Consider the following 20,589-nt stretch of genomic DNA (forward strand, 5'->3'; position numbering starts at 1 on the left):
TAAAATAGAGACGAAACGTTTATTTACTTTATGCAAAGTATGCATATTTCCCCTGCTTACTTTAAATTGTCCTACTATTTTTTTGATATGTTGTTTTGGAGGGTTCAAAAAGACTGTTGCAAAACAAATTGTTTTGTCTAGGTTAAAAACATCAGATTGACTAGACTAGAACTATAATTGGTGGTTCTTTTGCTTGTGGTTTTTGTTGTGGGACGGGGAAAGGAAGCGTGGCGTTTTGTCCTCCCGTGGGAAAGGCGTTACGGCTCATAGATGAGGATTTGTCACACCATAGAGCACATTAGTCAAGGTCAATGTAAATGCACTATATTGGCTTAAATGTTGCTGTGAAAAACTTATGTTATAATACCCGAGGAACTGTTTGAAATAGTGCATCTTTTATCTAATTGAACTCACTCAGGAACATGCAACATGACACATATAATTGTGGCTTTGTTCAGGTCTGTATGTTTCATTTGTGAAAAAGCAAGAGTATCAAATGCATTTTCTTCTTGGTAAAGGGCACCCTATGGGAAATTGTAATTTTCTGTTGTAGAAATTTTAAGGGCACCAAGGCGATGATTATGGGCAAGGAGGCAACTGCTTCGTTGCCTCAGTGACGTATGAGGCCTCCAATCCCACTCTGATTGTCGAACACCATAACAATTCACTGGTCTGTTTGTGCGCGATGATGGCGCCCTTTACAAACCCAGCAAACTGAAAAAGTTGTTCTTGCAGAGCATTTTTTGCCGGTGTCAGATGCAAATGTGTCCGCCATGCAATACTGTCCGCTCCGGACACTTTTGCATATGCAATCGTGTCCGGGGCTATGTGAAAACCGTCCGGTGGACACGTACATGACTGTACATGTAGGTGCGCAAGTAAGCTACGCAGCATGACTATTCACGTGTATGATTGCAGCGAATACCCAACGGCCGAACATTTCCCATGTCATTCATGACATGCACTTAGCTTGTAAAAAGAAATGGCGAACGTGTTCTGTCGGCCAAGGGCGTTTAATTCACTGTAAAGTTTTGCACGGGGCGGACACAACTGCATAATATGCACGTGTGTTCGGGCGGACACGATTGCATATAAAAAACCGCCCTGCGAACATTATTGCATATGCAATAAGTACTCCAGAAAGTATTGCATATATAGAGGACATATTGCATGCGACACCGGATAACCAACAATAGTGCCTGTGACAAGTGACTTTGTTGTTTCACATCTCCACAGTTTGTTATTTCTATTTAGACCTTTTTGTAAATTGTTTGTTATTGTGCCGAACATGATCAATGACTTATTTTATTTAACTTCTTTTTCCACATTATTTTTATCTCGTCTGGCTGGTGTTTCTGCTTTCATTTGACAATAATTTTTTGGGGTCTTGGTTTTAATACGGTGGTTGTTGTATTTTATCGTTTTGGTATCTCTTTTATTACTTGCAATCTTGTTAACCTTTTTCCCCACTAAAATATTAGATTTCTGCTTTCTGTCTTTGTATATAAAATATTAATTGATACTCTTTTTGTGAGCAATGTCTGGGAGGGCGTAACTAACCGTCGCAGAACAGCGTAAGCAACTTTCCATATTAAACCAATCAACAGAGGGCGCTGATTGGGTCCCAATATTTCGACATTACTCGGGAGTCTCCGAACTTCTTAGAGGAACTGTACTTGGGAGATATACTTTAGCCTCTTTTATGTACCAAAAGCTACCACAACAGACAAAGGATAAAAGGTTTATTTAGCGTTGAACAATAGTTTACAAACTATGGGGGGTGGGGCGCTCAATGGGGGCACTTCTGGCAAAGTTACACTGTCAGTTTCTTGATACTACAATTTTCTAAACAATCCGCCATTCACAATCTTGTTATTATTTGCTATATTTTTTATGTGTAAAACAATAATGTGTGAAAAGAAACGCACCGTTTGATTGTAAACATAAACATTATGATTGTAATTGTAATTTAACCCATCGCTTTTGGCAAATGTTGAGTTGCACACCTTGCTCGTGCTTTTACACCGGTGTGTGGCAGGAGGTTTAATGTCCCCCAATAATTATGGGGATCTGTGTACTTATGCTAGCGCCATCTTTTGACTCATACTTCTCCAGTCCATGTTAATTTCTCATGACAGACTGTATGGAGGACGGACACATGGGGTGCGTTTTGGCGGCTGTGCGTGTAACCAATAATTGTTTCTGACGTCATAACCAAAACTGTAACCGATCGAGCTCACAACTCGGTTATCGTTCAGCAGTCTGAACAACAGAATCAACGACCAGCAACCGAAACAGCTTTAGGTTGGGGTCGCCAAAACGCACTCCTGTGTGTGTGGCAGGATGATTCTTTCCCCCTAGAGATTCTATCCCTCATTTTGGCAAACTGGGCACAAATACTTCAGATAGCGCCCTCTTTTGAATCCTCCGGTCCAGCCCAAGTATAGAATTTCCAGAGGGCCCAATGGGAGACTTTTTGAAAGCTCTGCCACTAGAGGGCAGCAGACCTACCAGGTAAGGGTGCACAACTCCTATAGCAAACAATGGTAAATGCTAAAAATTCAAAAATACTCAAAAAATATTTAGAAGTCTCTCAGCCTCTTGAAAACTAAATCAGATACATTGTCATACACTAAACTTCAGATTTCTTCTCAATTTTGTTGTAGGTCAGCATTTTGGAATTTTTGCTAATTACCCTAGAAGAAACACTCCCAAAAATTCATGCACACCACTTGTTATCCTTGGGGGAACTCGTGTCCAGTACGTCCTGTTCCAGAACAGTGCGGTTTATGCTGGCATTGTGTTATGAAAAACAAAATACAATTTGGCTAAATCTAAATACAAAATCAAAAACACGCAAAACACAAGGTATTTGCTGTCAGTGACCGTCACTCATGCTTCTTCTATTCCTAAGTTGTTGACATTACCTGGTGAAGAGCGCCCTCTCTTGGTGAATGGCAGATAGTCTAAAGTTTCCCATTGCCTTGGGCACCTGTGTGGCAGGAGATTCTGTCCCCCAATAAATTTTGTCCCTCCTTTGACAAACTGGGTACAACCTACTTCAGATAGCGCCCTCTTTTGAATCCTCCTACCCTCTCTCAGAATATAAAGGCTCCACGATGACGTAATTAAACTTTACCCCTCGGTGCAAACACTATTAAAGGAAGCGTATACACAAAGCCCTGGTTCGGTCACCATGGATACTCTGTAGTAAACACCACGTCACTTATTATAAACATTTAACCAATAAGAAAGCTGCAAAATAGCGTGCGACGTGATCGCTCCACTGATTGGAGGAGAGCTCAGTATAAACCGTCACATAGAGGTAAAATAGGTGGTTTACAATAATAACAATGTTTTTCCACGGGCTGGTTGTTTGCATCATCGCTTTAATAACAGACTGATATTCTAGGAATGTGGGTGCGTATTAAAAAGGTAGCCAGGTTGAAGGTCTTCATGTAAAGCTCCCTTTACACTAGAGCAATTAAAGCTAGGGTCCCCATGGTAAACTGTAGCATTGATGTTATTAATGCTGAACTCATGCTATTCCTCATGTGAAAGGACGAACATCTTTGTTCTGTCCAAGGTCCCTTGCGAAATCTTGTCAAGTGCTACATTTTACAACCACGGTATAACATTTATCAAGGTATCCCTGTTGAATTTATGTCATGTGAATAGAGCTTAACCTACCAACCGACACTGAAATACTATTTAAAAACCTGCTGCATGTATGGGCCCACGTCAATCAAAATGAACACCAGACTTACTCCCAAATCTGCTCCAACAGGAGTTCTTCCCACTTTTGATAAATTCGCTAGTTCATAAAGCATGCAGCCTACACTGGTAATCGTCAAAGACAAGGGCCCAATTTCATAGAGCTGCTAAGCACAAACATTTGCTTAGAATGAAATTTCTGTGCTTAGCAGCTCTATCAATTGGACCCAGTTTCCACTTTTGGCCCACGCACTTGGCCCGACTTGTATTGTGAACGAACATGTGAAAGTTTATGGAGTCACAAGAAACCGTAACAACTGTTTTGAAGCATCGAATTTCGGACTCGTAAGATCAAAATGCTAATTTAACTCTCAAATGTTTAAAGTTTTCCCACCATGTACATGCATGTTCATATTATTATTCTGTAAGTTCTGTAAGAACGTTTATAATTTCAGAGAAAACAGAACCTGTTGCAAACAACTTACCAACCAAATTGACCGATGGTATAAATGCAAGAAATAGTTAATGGCCTGACGTTTTGACCCCAACAAAGTCTTTCTCGAAGGCTACACGACATTACAACAAACATAAACATGTGACTATTAAACTGATACACAATTATAAGTAACTAGGGTAAACTGAGTTTACTTAGTCATCTGTTCGTGTTTGTTGTCCTGTTATTATTAGCCTTCGAGAAAGACTCTGCTAGGGTCGATCCGTCAGGTCAATAACTATTTCTTGCATTTCTATTTTCAGTCCTCACGTGATGTGTAACATACAACCTTTAGTACGAGGTTAAGCCTGACATTCATACGTTGACTGACGGGCTTTGTACTTGGTTTTATACTCTATGAGTCATGGCTTTACAGTATAATACTAGTAATGTTACTATGGGGTTAATAGCCCTTTACCATGGTAACCTTAAAACCGTAACAAAAACATGTCTGGACCTGAAATGTTGATTATTTCTTTTGGTGACGCCCCTCTCTGTTAGTTTCAAGGCCAGCTGTTGGGCGCCACAGCAACCGAAATACAAAATATCAAACAAACAAGAACAGCAAAAACAAGTTCGAACAAAGAACAAGAAGTGTTTTGAGTGATACAACAAACAGACCATCAAACAGACAAACACAACCATCAAACAGACAAACACAACCATCAAACAGACAAACACAACCATCAAACAAACAAACAAACAAACACAACAACACCCACAATAAACCAACAGCCACTCCAACACCCCCAACGAACCAACAAACAAACACCCCAACAAACCCCCAAAAACTTTTGGTGAATAACTTTATGAGCTAACTGTGATCCACACTACTTGGAGCTTTCATCAAAATCACATTTTCTGATAAAGCTACCCGGCAGTTACTTTATTAGCCCTTTTGATGATTCGGCGGACTATAATTATACCTTTATCATGGTGGTGCAGCCATCTTTAATTTATCCCATTGATATCACTGTTACCAAACCGAGGCTGGAAGAGCGAAATAGTCTGGTTCCTATTTGCAAAATGAATTAATGATACTTTTAAATGTGTAGGCATGGAGTTTGCATAAAAAGGGTACCGCTTACCCCCATCCAAACAGACTAATAACTCACACAGAGAAAGAAGTGTTTAGTATATCGAAGTGTGCTTTTGAGCCTGAATACTTTGACCCAATTCTTCACTGAGGAACACACAAAGCTATATCGAAGAAAGAAAAAAAACGAATCATAAAACAGCATTTGATGGATACAACTATATATAAGTTCACGGGTTTCACGTTTTAAGTTCGTGTTGGTGCCGACAGAAGCAATGTTTCCCCATTTAAAGCATTGAAATCGGTTGATGAAACAAGGTTATACACAATGTAATCAGTGTTAGTACAAACAATAGGGGCGGCTTATCAAAGGCATGGCAATTTGATTTACACGTCAAAAACCAGGGGCCAGTTTCATAGAGCTGCGTGAGCATAAAATTTGGTTAAAGTTGTCAAAGACCAGTCTTCTCACTTGGTGTATTCCATCATAACCATAAAATAACGAGCCAGTGAACATTTGAGCTCAATTGGTCATCGAAGTTGCGAGAAAATGATGAAAACAAAAATCACCATTGTTGGATGGACGAATTTGTGTGCTTTCAGATAGGAATAAAATACTTCTAGCTAGAAGTCTTTTGTTATTTTAGTGAGAAATTACCTCTTTCTCAGAAACTTTGTTACTTCAGAGGGAGTCGTGTCCCACAATGTTTTATATTATCAACAGCTCTCCAATGTTCGTTACCAAGTCAGTTTTTAAGTTAAAATTTATTTTGAGTAATTACCAAAACGTGTACCTTCCCTTTAAGCACAAAAACGGCTTGGTAATATTTTTGCACATTGTTACTGGCCGAAATTCCATGCCATATACATTTTTTCTACACTGGTATTTAGCTGCATTCACAGAAATGGATCAAACCAAGTAGTTTTTAGAAGAGTATACTTCTTACATGTATACGTTTTCCACACAGTAGACAAATTCATTGTTTAAAGGCAGTGGACACTATTGGTAATATTGTCAAAGACTAGCCTCCACAGTTGGTGTATCTCAACATATGCATAAAATAACAAACCTGTGAAAGTTTGAGCTCAATCGGCCATCGAAGTTGCGAGATATTAATGAAAGAAAAAACACCCTTGTCACACGAAGTTGTGTGCGTTTAGATGCTTGATTTCGAGACTTCAAGTTCTAAATCTGAGGTCTCGAAATCATTTTCGTGGAAAATCACTTCTTTCTCGAAAACTATGGCACTTCAGAGGGAGTCGTTTCTCACAATGTGTTATACCATCAACCTCTCCCCATTACTCGTCACCAAGAAAAGTGTTATGCCAATAATTATTTTGAGTAATTACCAATAGTGTCCACTGCCTTTAAGCACAAAAACGGCTTGGTAATATTTTGCACATTGTTTTTTGGCCGAAATTCCATGCCATATACATTTTTTTCTACACTGGTATTTAGCTGCATTCACAGAAATGGATCAAACCAAGTAGTTTTTAGAAGAGTATACTTCTTACATGTATACGTTTTCCACACAGTAGACAAATTCATTGTTTAAATGCACCCATTTGCCAATAGATGTATGTTGTGTATCCCATGGAAACAAACTCAAGTCTCTTAAAAGTCACAACAACGATGTGAAGTGTCGTTCTCTTTGAAACTCATATATACACACAGCGAAATAATTTAAACAAACTTATGAATTTCAGAAATGGATCAAACCAGGTAGTTTTTAGAGAGTATATACTTGGTACATGTATACTTTTTTCCCCCACAGAATACAAACAGTTCTGCAATGCACTCATTTGCCAATAGATGTATGTTTGTGTATCCCATGGAAACAAACTCAAGTCTCTAAAGTCACATACAATTGTGTGAAGTGCCGTTCTCTTTGAAACCCGTACAGAGCGATATTTTAAACAAACTTAATATAATGGATTTCAGAAATGGATCAAACCAGGTAATTTTTTTCACACAGAAGACAAATTTAGATTTTCAATGCACTCTTTTGCCAATAGATGTATGTCTATAAACTCAAGTCTCTAAAGTCACATACAATGGTGTGAAGTGCCGTTCTCTTTTAAACCCGTACAGAGCGAAATTTTAAACAAACCTTTGGATTTCAACAATAAGGTTTATTATATGCCCGCATACTTTTTTTCCACAGTCAAATGTCAAATTCAATGCCATTTTGATTGAAAATCATAAACATCGATGCAGGAATGACCTGTTTAAAAAGTACAGACGCATTATATTTGAAAATGTGACGTCATTGGATGTTTTTAGATGTGACGAAATCTGGCACTGGAAGGCTGTGCATTGCAGTGTCATTTAACACTGTTTTAACTTGGAGTGACGTCTTTTACAAGTGTCCAGGGGTCGATTTCACAAAGAGTTAGGACTCGTCTTATCTCGAGTTGGGACGAGTAACTCGTCTCAACTTAGGATTAATCTTAAGGTCCGCATGCTACAGTGCAGGGTTGGGACTCGTCCTAAGTCCTAAGATTAGTCTTAAGTTAGGAAGAGTTTTGTGAAATCGACGGCACTGCTATCACTATTGGTAATTGTCAAAGACCACAGTCTTCCCACTTGGTGTATCTCAACATATGCGTGAAAGTTTAAACTCAATTGGTCGCGAAGTTGCGAGATAATAATGAACGAAAAAACACCCTTGTTACACGAAGTTTTCAGGTGCTTGATTTCGAGACCTCAAAGTGTAATTCTGAGGACTCGAAATCAAATTCATCGAAAACTACGTTACTTCAGAGGGAGCCGTTTCTTACAATGTTTTATACTATCAACCTTTCCCCATTACTCATTACCAAGTAAGGTTTTATGGTAATATTTATTTTGAGTAATTAGCAATAGTGTCCACTGCCTTTAATGCGCATCGGTGTATGCTAATTATATTCACGTGTGAAAGTTTCAGCTTAACTGTGAAAGTTTTTAATGTGTCTGGTTCACGCATGCATGAGTGTGTCAATCCCACGGAATTGAATATAAATGGACGCCATACTCATAAAAAAGTGATCACATTCGATAACTGTATAAAGCATGGCCCAATTTTCGTAGAGCAAATTATTAACACAACGAAGCACAAACAAATCTGCTTAGCAGAGAAAGGTTACCAGCCAAAATACCATGTCGTTATGCACACTATGTGACTGGTACCCTGCTTAGTTTTGCTTATGATATAAAGCCCAGCCGCAATTTCTTTTTCCACTGTTCATCAAATTGCCACGGTCGTAAGCTTTTTCAATGGGGATTTTTTTCCTCAATCGATTAAAAAAAGGAATCCTTTAAAGAAATCATTTCGAAAATTTGTGGAAAAATAAAAATTACCGGACCATAAAAACGAGTGAAGCTTAATTAAATTTATGCCGTTTACCATGCAGTGCCATTTCCATCAGTTGTTCCTAAAGTATGCAAACATCTTCACTAAGATTTATCGAAAACCAAAGTCCAAGAACTATTCAAATTTCCACATAAAGAATCTATATCTGTAACTTAACAACAAAAATGGCAGAGAGGTTTTAACATGTGTTTCGGTGCAAGTACATGTTTTGTTGAACTTTCTTTAGACCACATATCTCCATCGAATATAAAGGCAGCACTATTTCAATAGCAGCCTACAAACAACAATAAAGCAGGGGAAAATACTCAACATTCCCGTGTTGGTTTTGATCCAGTTTGTTGTCAAGAGTTGATGAATTGTCGATAACAATAATTATTTAGGAGGAAAAAAAGGTAAACCCAACCAAGGTAATTTGAATACAGCGGTACCGCTATTCAGAGTTTCTCGTCTGGTGCTTTGTGGCGTGCGTGACCCGGTGACCCTGCGTGGGTCTTGTGCGTGCCTGGCACGCGGAACAGCCATGCGACAGTCACACCAAATAACCACCATATAAGAAAAATCTTGTGTTTATGTGGACAAAGGAATTTTCTATTTGGCCAAATATGTACTTTTCGTTTTTGAAGGGTATTCAAAGTCCTGGAAATGGTTTTTTTCAAAGTAGACAGAGAATGTTTATGTGGAGGATATTGATGTTTATCATTGGGGTTTTACCCAATATACACCGATTTGATGTGTGTTAGTACTTTTCCGAGTCTTGTGAACAAAATTACAGGGATATTGATGTACGAAATATTGATTTGAAAACTTAAAAAATCTTCAGAAAATACCTAAAATAACGTGTGTTTTTTGCTGCTGCCCGTCTCTTATTTTTTTTCCGCGGAAGGGTGTGTTGTCCCCGTATGGCTGCTTAAAAACAACGATACTTTCAAAGTTAACGCGCCACTAAAATGTGAGATACATGGGGATATATTGTGATGTGGCGAATTCACAATCAAAGTTGGCTTAGGTACGTTGTACTTGTATAGTTGCCTCCCCGTGGCATGGTGCAGGCGGTTTTTCTAAAGTGGATTTAAAACCGGTTTTGACGCCGAAACAGTACACACGATTTAATTGCTGTTAAAAAATTGCATCATTTACAATGTTTTGAGTTGTTTGTCCTGCAACCAGCAATTGGTGTTTTTCCAATGTGTTCTGTGTGTGTTTACAATAACAGTACAGAGCAGTAACCAAATCAATAGCACATTTTTTGGTTATGTTGGAACACATGTTTTTTTTTTACAATGCTGCAAATAGATCCCCTGCTGCGTTGGCCGCCATCTTTGATGAATAGTGCACGCGTGTAAGGCTTTCGTAAGGGAGGTTTAGTTTCACGTTCCACGTCAGAAAACGTCACGCTTTTAGCATACGCGAAGTTACCACTTTTCACGTCAGGTACGTACGTGCTCGCAGACGTCTTACGTGAGAATGCAATAAGCCTGAAGTGGTGACGTCACATAGAAACAATACGCGTAACGTGCAGCTAAACCTCACTAGCGAGGTTTAGCTGCACGTTACGTGAGCAAAACATGAACGTAAACGTAAAAAAATGTGTCATTTCTAGGTGACGTCGCCACTTTGGGCTTATTTCATGCTCACGTATGTACGTACCTTACGTGAGGAATGGTATGCTTAACACGTGAGTCTTTTACTGCAAAGCTGTTCGACGTTCACGTTCACTTACTCGCGTAACGTGCAGCTAAACCTCCCTACTATTGGCTGAGAGTTGTGCGCAGCGCGTACACGCGTGCACTTTTCAGGAAAGATGGCGGTCACTGATGTCATTGTGTGCCTTCCATCCATTGATGTCAATAATAATATAAACCAATTAATCCACCTACGGCAGACAAGCACTTATAAATCGAGACTGTTTTTTTTTTTGGTGTCGCACACTTGCTGAACAAGACAGACAGTCTGTCTATCATTACACCATCCGTTTTTTTTTTGTTCAATTCTACTTTTGGGTTTTGACAATTAGATACTTGACAATTGATGCACTTTTTAGTCTAGGGTTTACCAAAGATTCCTGTCTCTCTCTATAGTTGCCAAAAACTTGTTTAGGTGATTTATTAGGATTTACCTCTTTTTAATTTGCCGTATCTTTTGGCCCATGAAGTCATCTGTCATTTTGTTGTTGGTACCTTTCCTTTTTATATATATATAATTATCTTATAAAAGGCCATATTTCCAAGGATGATCCCCTTTTACAGTCCCCCAAATTGAATACAGTCATAAATAGCGTTGCTTCCACAAAAAACAACTACGAAAGTTAAACAAAACCAACATTATTTTTGTATTGAGTGTATGAGAAACATCAATTGCATCGCTTGACTAACATCAAGGGTATTTCGTTCAAGGTTCTTTGTTACGGACTGGCTAAGTTTCGGAGGGGGGGGGGTTAGGAAGGGGGGGGGGGGCTTTGGATTGCTTGCATGGATCTCTTACAGAAATAAACAATTGTACATGGGATTCCGTCAAATAGATTGGTTTCTTATTGCCTAATGTGTTTGGTTTATTGATATAGATTGACGTGATGGTTTGTATTCCCAGTTAGAATAATTCCTACATTTCTCACTTGAGGGCGCACTCAATAATCTACAAGATAGCCCTTTGAAGTGTTTGATCTTGTTGTCGGGTTTTGTCACGCTATCTGAAGACCGTGTGTCTAAATTTGTGGCTACGGCTACTCTCTTGTAGCGCTCTCTCTTGAAAAAACACTCTTTGAAGAGCCATATGAAGGACAACTCTTTTTCGAGTGGTCTTCCACTCTTTTTAGATTGAACTTTGCATCTTTTTGAGTGATTTTTCACTCTGTCGTGGGGTGATAACCACCACTCTTGTTGAAGAGCCGCATGGAGGACAGCTCGAAATGTAAAGAGTGGTGTTTTTCACTCTTTTACCTTTAGAGAGTACGTTACGACTTGTCGGGATTATGATAATGTTTTCAAAACAGTTGACGTGGCAAGCAGGTCCTTAATTTCATTTATCTGCTCAAAATACTTGTAATCATAAAAACTTACTTGGTAACAAGCAATGGTGAGCTGTATAGTATAAACATTGTGAAAAATAACGTAGTTTTTCAGAAAGAGGTGATTTCTCATTCAAAAATAGTGATCTACTTCAAGCCTGAAGGCTTTTCTTTCATCTGAAAGCACACGAATTTGTACAACAAGAGAGTTTTTTCTTTTCATTAATCTCTGGCAACTTCGATAAACCAATTGAGTCTAAACTTTCACAAATTTGTTATTTGATATGCATAAGGCATACACCAAGTGAGAACACTGGTCTTTGACAGTTACTAAACTTGTCCAGTGCTTGTATACATAGAAACCAGTATTGGAACATTTTCATAACAAAACTCGTGTTTTTCTGTATAAACTGGCAATTTGACAAGTTTCCATGGTGTATTAACACAAATAAATCGCCTTTTATGGACCAAATGTACCCGATACACTGGCTTTGCTCCCTGTTATTCTGAGGGAAGTTCCACTCGATGACATATTTTATTATTTGGAAGTCATGCATTTCATGTTTTGTGTGTAAAGGGTGACAAGTTTACACCTCACTCAAAAATTCCCCAATTTTTGTTCGCCTCCGGCAAAAGCCCAACTCTTTGTCAGTTAGTACACAAGTCGTGTTCATAAAAAACCACCAAAAAGTAAAATTCCTATTATTTGTTTGTAAACAAAACTGAAGAAAAAAGATCAGTTTCAATATTTCTTTTTCATCGTCCAAAAGTGAATGATTAACTTTCTTAGTTTTTCAATAGAGTATTCGTGTAATTCACGGTCTGAAGGGTTTACCAGAATGCCATTTAAGGCCGGGAAAGTACACATAAACCCCTAAAACTTCGCCTTTGATCACAAACCACAAAAATAATGGTGTATATAGAGCAGGCTAGTCGAAACGATGAGACCAATAATTGAGAACTCATTCCGTGGTATAGTGAAGTTTGAAACTAGAACTCCTCCATTCAACCAACTAAGCTAAATAAGTAGTCCTGGCCGAGTGTCTATACAGACAGTTCTTTTCAGAGCTAAGTAGTCTCCCGAAAAATCCAAAACATCACAACTAAATAAATTATGCTTATGTTAAAAAAAGTAACCAGCGTGATCTTTCCCAAACCTGTGGAAATTTGAACTCAATTGGTCGTTGAAGTTGCAGGATAGTAATGGAAGAAAAACACCCCGAAGTTGTGTGCTTTCATGCTTGATTCCGAGACCTCACGCGTGAGGTATCGAAGTCAATTCAAATATTTTACTGAGAATTTACTTCTTTCTCAGAAACTATACGTTACTTCAAACTATCACGCGACTCTACGGTTTTTAGAAAAATTCTCAAAAACGGCTAATTTTGATGACTTTTTTTTAGGGACTGCTCTTTTCCATTCCTGGAAAACATTTGAAGTCATATCTTAGTCTATTTTATAGCCCAAATAGCCCAATTCAGCCGGTGTGCCCCTTTAAGCAATATTTTCTGCTCAATCGGGTTTATGAAATTAAAACCCTGGTTTGTTGTTGGTCTGTGATGTGTCGCATGTTCTTGGTGTTTTGGGTGTGGCGTATATGGTTGTCGCCATGTTGTCGCTTTCTGCGTTGTCGCCCTTGACAGTTGCTGCTTTTATCTACAGGAGGACCATGCCAGTCGTTTTGATTCTTGTTGTGTTTTGGCGGGAGCTTCCTTTTGTGTGGCCTCTGCATTTTGTGATCACAGAAGTATAATGCATTTGATTGTTACAGCGAAACGGGGCAGTTTTTTGTTTATTACATCAGATCATTGTGGCGTGTAAGAGCGCCAGACAGAAGCTCTGGTGTTCCTGATCAGCAGAGTGTGAGTTCAAGTCCCGGTCGTGGCACTTGTGTCGCGGAGCAAGATTTGTACAGTCGTAGGTTCCGTGTACTAGGATTAGTAGCTCCCGTATAACAGAACCCGGAACACTTGCAGTGGAAAAGTGGGTGCGTTCGTTTAGCTTCCCTAGGTCATCCCCGGTCTGCCCCGGTACGTTCGAATAGCTTTGACGTCATTCCAGGGGGGCTCACCAGGGTCAGCCTCCAGTGCCCTGCTTGTGGAGTGGGTCACTTGGGGGTGACCCGAGGTAAACGACGTCACTACGAGAGCGGTGAGTGGTCGTTCGTTTGGCTCTTGTCAGGGGCACACCGGAGTGAGCACCGCGGGGTAGACCCATGGAAGCTAAACGAACGCACCCTGTATTGGCGAGCCCTGGTGTTCCTGGTTCACAATCCTGCACCCGTGTTTAAATGTTATGTTTGCGTCCCAGAAATCTATGTTTTTCTGGGTCAATTTCGGAAAATGAGCAGCCAATTGAATTTCCATGCGTTCGAATTAAAGCCCTACTGACCCTTTTCAGTAGCATTCAATTTCGTGCGAAATAGAACAGGCTGGTGGTTAAATTGGCTGCTCATTTTCCGAAACTGAGAAAACCTATACCAGGTCTATGACTTTCATAGTCATCTCTTTAAAACAGCATAGCAGTTCGCTATTTATGGTGACACTAAACAAGGGAGTTGAAGAATGCAGAAACAGAATGTAGGTGTTCTCCATTGCAGTTATGTGATAAAACAATTGCACGAAAGCGATTTCGCGGCTTGCTTTGTGTAACGCAGGGTTTCGGTTTTAGTTCCTTGGTCTCGAGTCTACTTCACAATGTACTTGGACTCATAGAGAAATTGGAGACTATCCGAAGCATGAAGACGGCTATGTTATGGCGTCTTAAGTTCATCACAAAAGTATAGGCATATATTTTTCCGGAGAAAAAACTATAATATAATAGGCCTCATATAATTTTTTTACTGTCTCACTAAAAACAAATTTACGGAAATAAAACCACATCATATTTTTTTATAAAAACCTTTGACAAAAATATTTTCACCAAACATTTTATCACCCGGGGTCATACGGGTAATTCATTTGTTAAAATGTTTGTGTAGGTAAGGTGTAAAAATAATTAAACTTGAAGGATATGCTTCGTAAAACTTTTATTATTATAGGCCTAGGAAGCAGACAATGGCTAAACTGAAGGTTTGGCAAGCATGTAGCTTCTGTTCACTGTAACATACAGAAGAACCATTGTTGCTCAATCTATGACTGATTTAAAGGAACACGTTGCCTTGGATCGGTCGAGTTGGTCTTTGAAAATCGTTTTTGACCGTTTATTATAAAATGCATATGGTTAGAAAGATGATGTAAAAGTAGAATACAATGATCAACACAAATATGCCTCGAAATTGCGTGGTTTTCTTTTTACCTCGTCCAATAACACGGTCGGCCATTTATGGGGGTCAAAATTTTGACCCCCATAAATGGCGGACCGTGATAGTTCGCGACGTAAAAAGAAAACCGTGCAATTTTGAGGGATACTTGTGTGGATCATTATATTCTACTTTTAAAACATCTTTCTAACCATATACGTTTCATAACAAACGGTTTCAAACGCTTTTTATAGACCAACTCGTCCGATCCAAGGCAACGTGTTCCTTTAAGGTTTTTTTCCCCCACTGAGAGTATATTCTCAGCACATTATAGTAAAATGTTGATATGTTTCTGGGCAACGATTTGTTTGGATAAACACAGAAAAGAGAAGAACACGGGGAAATCGAGGGACACTACCTAAGTTGTTCCCAAGCCTGTACACTCAAAGGTTGTTTGATACATTTTTATCCTGGGGCGAAAGATCATACACTGGATTGGTTGCGATATAGAGAGAGGTAGTGGTATTTTCCTGAGTCTATTGACGAATAAACCATTTAATTCAATTCAATTCAAATCATGTGAACTTTTAGAAGTTAGAACCCAAACTCTTTACACAAAAGGAGCCCGTGAACGTGTTTTTGCGGAAATACGGCTAACCCTTATACGCGATAGATAATTAGCTACGTTAAAGGCAGTGGACAATATTGGTAATTACTCAAAATAATTATTGGCATAAAACCTTTCTTGGTGACGTGTAACGGGGAGAGGTTGATGGTATAAAACACTGTGAGAAACGGCTCCCTCTGAAGTGCCATAGTTTTCGAGAAAGAAGTAATTTTCCACAAATTTGATTTCGAGACCTCAGGTTTAGAACTTGAGGTCTCGAAATCAACCATCTAAACGCACACAACTTCGTGGGACAAGGGTTATTTTTCTTTCATTATTATCTCGCAACTTCGATTTCGATGACAGATGAGCTCAAATGTTCACAGGTTTGTTATTTTATGCATATGTTGAGATACACCAACTGTGAAGGCTAGTCTTTGACAATTACCAATTATAGTGTCCACTGCCTTTAAAGACGACTAGCGGGATGCCGCGCTTCGCGCGGCACCCCGCTAGGATATAAAAATCCTTTACACAAATATTTCGAAATGTGGGTGAGGGTGTTATACGCCTCTCTCAATATTTATGCATGGCGTCATAATTCTAACCCAAAATGAAGCTATTCCGCATGTCCACCACTACTTGCAGTGGCTGTACCCACCTCGTTTTGGGTTAGACAACGTACCTTATGCACCTAGAAACTATAAGGCTCCCCCGTGATCCTTATAGGGGTCTAATATGTTGGGCCTCCCTAACGTTACACGTTTTTCAAATCAGCGTTGATAGGTGAAACTGACCGTTAGCCAGCAATAACTAAAGTTTCTTTTGTACTACACTACCAAAACTTTCTCCACACACTCAATATACATTCATAATGCTTGCATTTCCTTTTTAAAAAACATCGTCAAAAATTTTTACGTCCCACGATACATAGCGTTGCTACAGCACTATAAGTAAAGCGAGTTTGTGGAACATGCTGTGTGCCACAAATCTAATTTATCTACTGTTTTTTTTTCGGGGGGGGGGGGGGCGGGGGTGGTAAGAGCGTAGGCCTCTTTTAGTTTATTCTCATCTGAATTGGTCTTGTAAACTTTCTGGTGAATAGGCTGCATGTATAACGGGAGCACTTAACGTGAACGTCAAAAAAGTGTTTTGCAGGCAGAGATGCCAAGTCCAGAGGCTAGCTATGTGTGAGATTTTTCAAAGCTCAACCCCCATCCCCCCGGAAAAAAAAATTGCCAGTTTAAGAAGGCCTTTTTAAATCGCCGCCCAACCTTTTTTTTTTTTTTTTTTTTATAAATAAATAAAACAATGTGAAATTTAATTGTGGACAAAAAGTGTTTAAAAATGCATCAAAAGCCTCCTCAGAATAATTAAAACTCACTTGAGGTACACAGGAGATGTTGATGGTTAATGTGGAGGTTCGATTGTGTCAGATTATATCCTTCCAAACTTGAAAAAAATAGACTAAAAATGATGTCCAAAATCAATCGCTCACTTCTGCCTGTTGTGTCTTCGCTAGTGGAGCGCATTTCAACGAATTTGCTAAAAGAATCGGAACAAACTTGTGCGCAATAAGCGTTTTGCGCTCTGCCGAATTTGAGCTGAACCTACTGGATGAGCAAAAGCGTGCGCAATCTGCAAATTTGCGCTCTGTTTGTACAAATTTTGTACAAAAAATGTCGTTAATTTTTTTTCCCGATCTCGCCCCAATAATGGTTGATGTGCGTGTGAGCGTGAGACAAAGCCCAAATGCGTGAGTCTCACGCCTAATGCGTGAGACTTGGCAGGTCTGGTTTTGTTTTATTGTCACTTTGGGCTTATTGCATCTCGCGAAATTTGAACGACAAACGACACAATTTCTGACCGCGTTCATGTTCACGCTGCTCTTGGAACAAACCTCCATACATCCCATATCTCTGGAACCCTATATCGTACAAACTAAATAAAAACGATAAACTCGTCCCCACTCCTTAATTTTCTCTAACTTATTTCACTTTCAGAAAGCATGTCAAGTCATATTTAGGGTTTGTTACGTCCAGTTTGGGTCAATAGACAAACTCCTAAAAATGTACTCCATTCAGCCGCACGAGGTCTCTTTTGTTAATATTATCTCCATCAGTAACCAACCCGACGGGCCGATGGCTAAATTAATCTTCATAATGGATTTGGCAAAATGTACATTCTGAGACCTGACCGACACACTGCTCTAACCAATTTTGTGAATGGACTTATTCAAAATGAAACTTAATGTCGTTTTGCTTAACAACTTTGACCAAATGCAAAGCAAAGTTCTTTTTTTTTACAGCTTCAAAACAGCCTTTGACGTGTGTGTATAAGTTTCACCATAGAGTAAGGAATGGTTTCACAATTCTACCGCCATGGTTAAACTCTGAAACTGCAACATTATACCTCCATGAACAGACCGTATTCTAAAACGGTATTCATGTACCCATTTGAGTTTACTGGCAAAAGGTCCAAGGTCGCCACCCACTGTCAACCTAAAGTGGTCCCACGGCGACCTTCTTCACCAAGCAACAGGTGGCCTGTCTCAAACCAGACAACACACCACTCACAATACACTGACCAGAATGGCTCTTTGTGTAAGGTCCCTTATTAATGATAAAGTTCCCTTAGACACCTTCCAACCTATAGCCGGCCCTACCCAATGTTTCCAAATTATTAAGCTTCCGTTTGATCCCATCCTTGTTCATCATGATAATTCTCATGCCGTTTGGAAGTGAATGCTTTTTTATTAATATTCTCCATTTAATCTTTTCAACAAATGAGTCACCCGCAGAAGGATTTCTATGAAGTCTGATAACAACGTCGACCAGTGGTTGACACATGGTCACCTGCGAAACATCAATCTACGGTACTTAATTCATTCAATGCAAATTCGGTCAAATTCGTGAGATTGGTTTCGGATTTGTCCTGGCACCCAGCCTCTTCGACCCTTTCGACCCTGCGCGGCAATGAATGAACCAATCCGGAGAACCATGCTTAGTACAACGCGAAAGTAACCTGACCAAAAAGGGCGGATCGAATGGCGGGTGGGCGTTCAAGGGGCAATGAATGAACCAATCCGGAGCACCATCTGCGAAACACTGTCCAATGAGTCGCCTGTCAGAAAGATTTCTAGGAAGTCTGGTAACAACATCGACCAGTGGTTGACGCACGGTCGCCGCCCAAACTTCCTCCAATCACATGACTTGTAAGTGCGAGTTTGGATCCGGGTTTTGCAGACTTGCAACCCGACGTCTGAAACCACACAAACGTATTGAATTCCACACAAACAACCGTGTTGGATTCCACAAGGATGCCATACCACTGGACCTTCTAATTTTCAATCCAAGATGGCGCAGGTTACGCTTTTAATAGTATAGAAGTTTGCAAAGCATGCAGTTGTAGATGTTGTGGTGGTGAATTAAGCGTTGGTTTTGGAACAGTTTGGGCTGGTGGTTGGGGTGAAGAGGGATGGAGGGGGGGGGGCTGTTGATGATCATGTGTGTTTCAGATCCCAGTTTCTCGAATGCCGCATCTGTAGAGAACTCTTCTTAACGAATGTTCGACTGCACGTATGCCGACATAATACACATTGAATCTTGTTAACGTATGATACGAACAAATTCAACACTCCTGCAAACTCTTACAAATACTTCCGACAGTTTCGCTATTCCTATTGGTGGAGAGCGCGTCACGTGGGTGTGTATAGACCTTTGTTTATGACCAGTAAAAAGTGTTGAAACATGGGCGTGACATGCGAGCTTGCACCTGTGCTTATAAGACAGTTTCGTCATTCCTATTGGTAGAGAGCAACGGCCGACACATCACGCGATACGCGCGACGCGCACAGCATCTCCTTGTATATAATGAGTTGTTTACCCGAGGGCCTTACCATTTCATAGCTGGAGGGGTGTTGTGTTGAAAGAAATCATTGAACAGGTATAATTTTTGCATTTATTTTACTTTTTGACCAAAAAGTATTGATGGTTTTTGACCGAAAAGGTATTTATGAATGGGAATCAAAGTGTGTTGAATCGGTTTTCAACTAGTGGTTTAAACCCTGGTTCTTGATAATTTACCTCGACATCGTCTCGGTAAAGTTATCAAGAACCATGCCTCCGAGGCCTGGACGATATGACGATAATATCGCCACGATACGATATTGAAAACAATATCGCCAATATCGATGTTGGTTTTGAATTTATCGAAATATCGTCTCAAAACGATATTTTTTTTCATAGACGATATCTTTCAAAATATCGAGTATTTCCCACGGATTTCTTACAATCTCATAGGTAAATAAGATTTGTTAGGGCTGATGCCGTCTTTTACGACTTCGAATGAAAGTTGTGGCTGAACGCATACCTTCATATCTAGACATAGTGGTCTCTCTTTGCAGCGCTGAAGCATGACCAACGTTCTTGAACCGTTTATGTGCTGTGTGAATACCCGGAGCAGTATCTATCACCTCGATCCCACTGTTATTATGGTACTTTATTATTAGGGGATGCATGAACTGAGTGCTGCCGTGGCCAAGCGTGGGTGCAAAGCTGTAGGGGAATTTCCCTTGGCCAGAAATCACCACGTAGCAGTATCCATCACCTCGATCCCACGGTTATTCTTATAAGTTGTTATTAGGGGATGAATGAACCGAGTGTTTCCGTGCCCACGCGTGGGTGCTAAGCTGTAGGGGACATTCCCTTGACCAGAAATCACCACGTTGTCGTCAGGAAATGTCGGACCATGTCGGACGCACTGAAAATACGGGTCCAACTACTTGCCGTCAACTACTTGCCAACTCAATGTCAACTCGCTAGGTGCCGTAAACTCACTATCAAACCTCCAGTAATTATTTAAAATCCTCAAAAGAGTCTTAGAAATGTAAAGTATTAGCCAAAAGAGAATTTTTACTAGTTTTGGTTACATTTCGGTAATAAAATGAGGTGTTTTTTTTATCGTGAAAACAATTATCTTGAGGCGGCAAAAGCCGTCGGCCGCCATCTTGCTTCTTCACAGAGCTTGTATTGTACATCATAGACAACAGAGGGCGCTTTCCTGCATTTGGAACTGTTTTGGCCATACAGCTATATAAAATAGCATCGGTCGTGTTGACGGTGAGTTGACCAACACAAGCG

The sequence above is a fragment of the Asterias amurensis genome, chromosome 5 (genome assembly GCF_032118995.1).
Source record: "Asterias amurensis chromosome 5, ASM3211899v1".
Classification (NCBI taxonomy): Eukaryota; Metazoa; Echinodermata; class Asteroidea; order Forcipulatida; family Asteriidae; genus Asterias; species Asterias amurensis.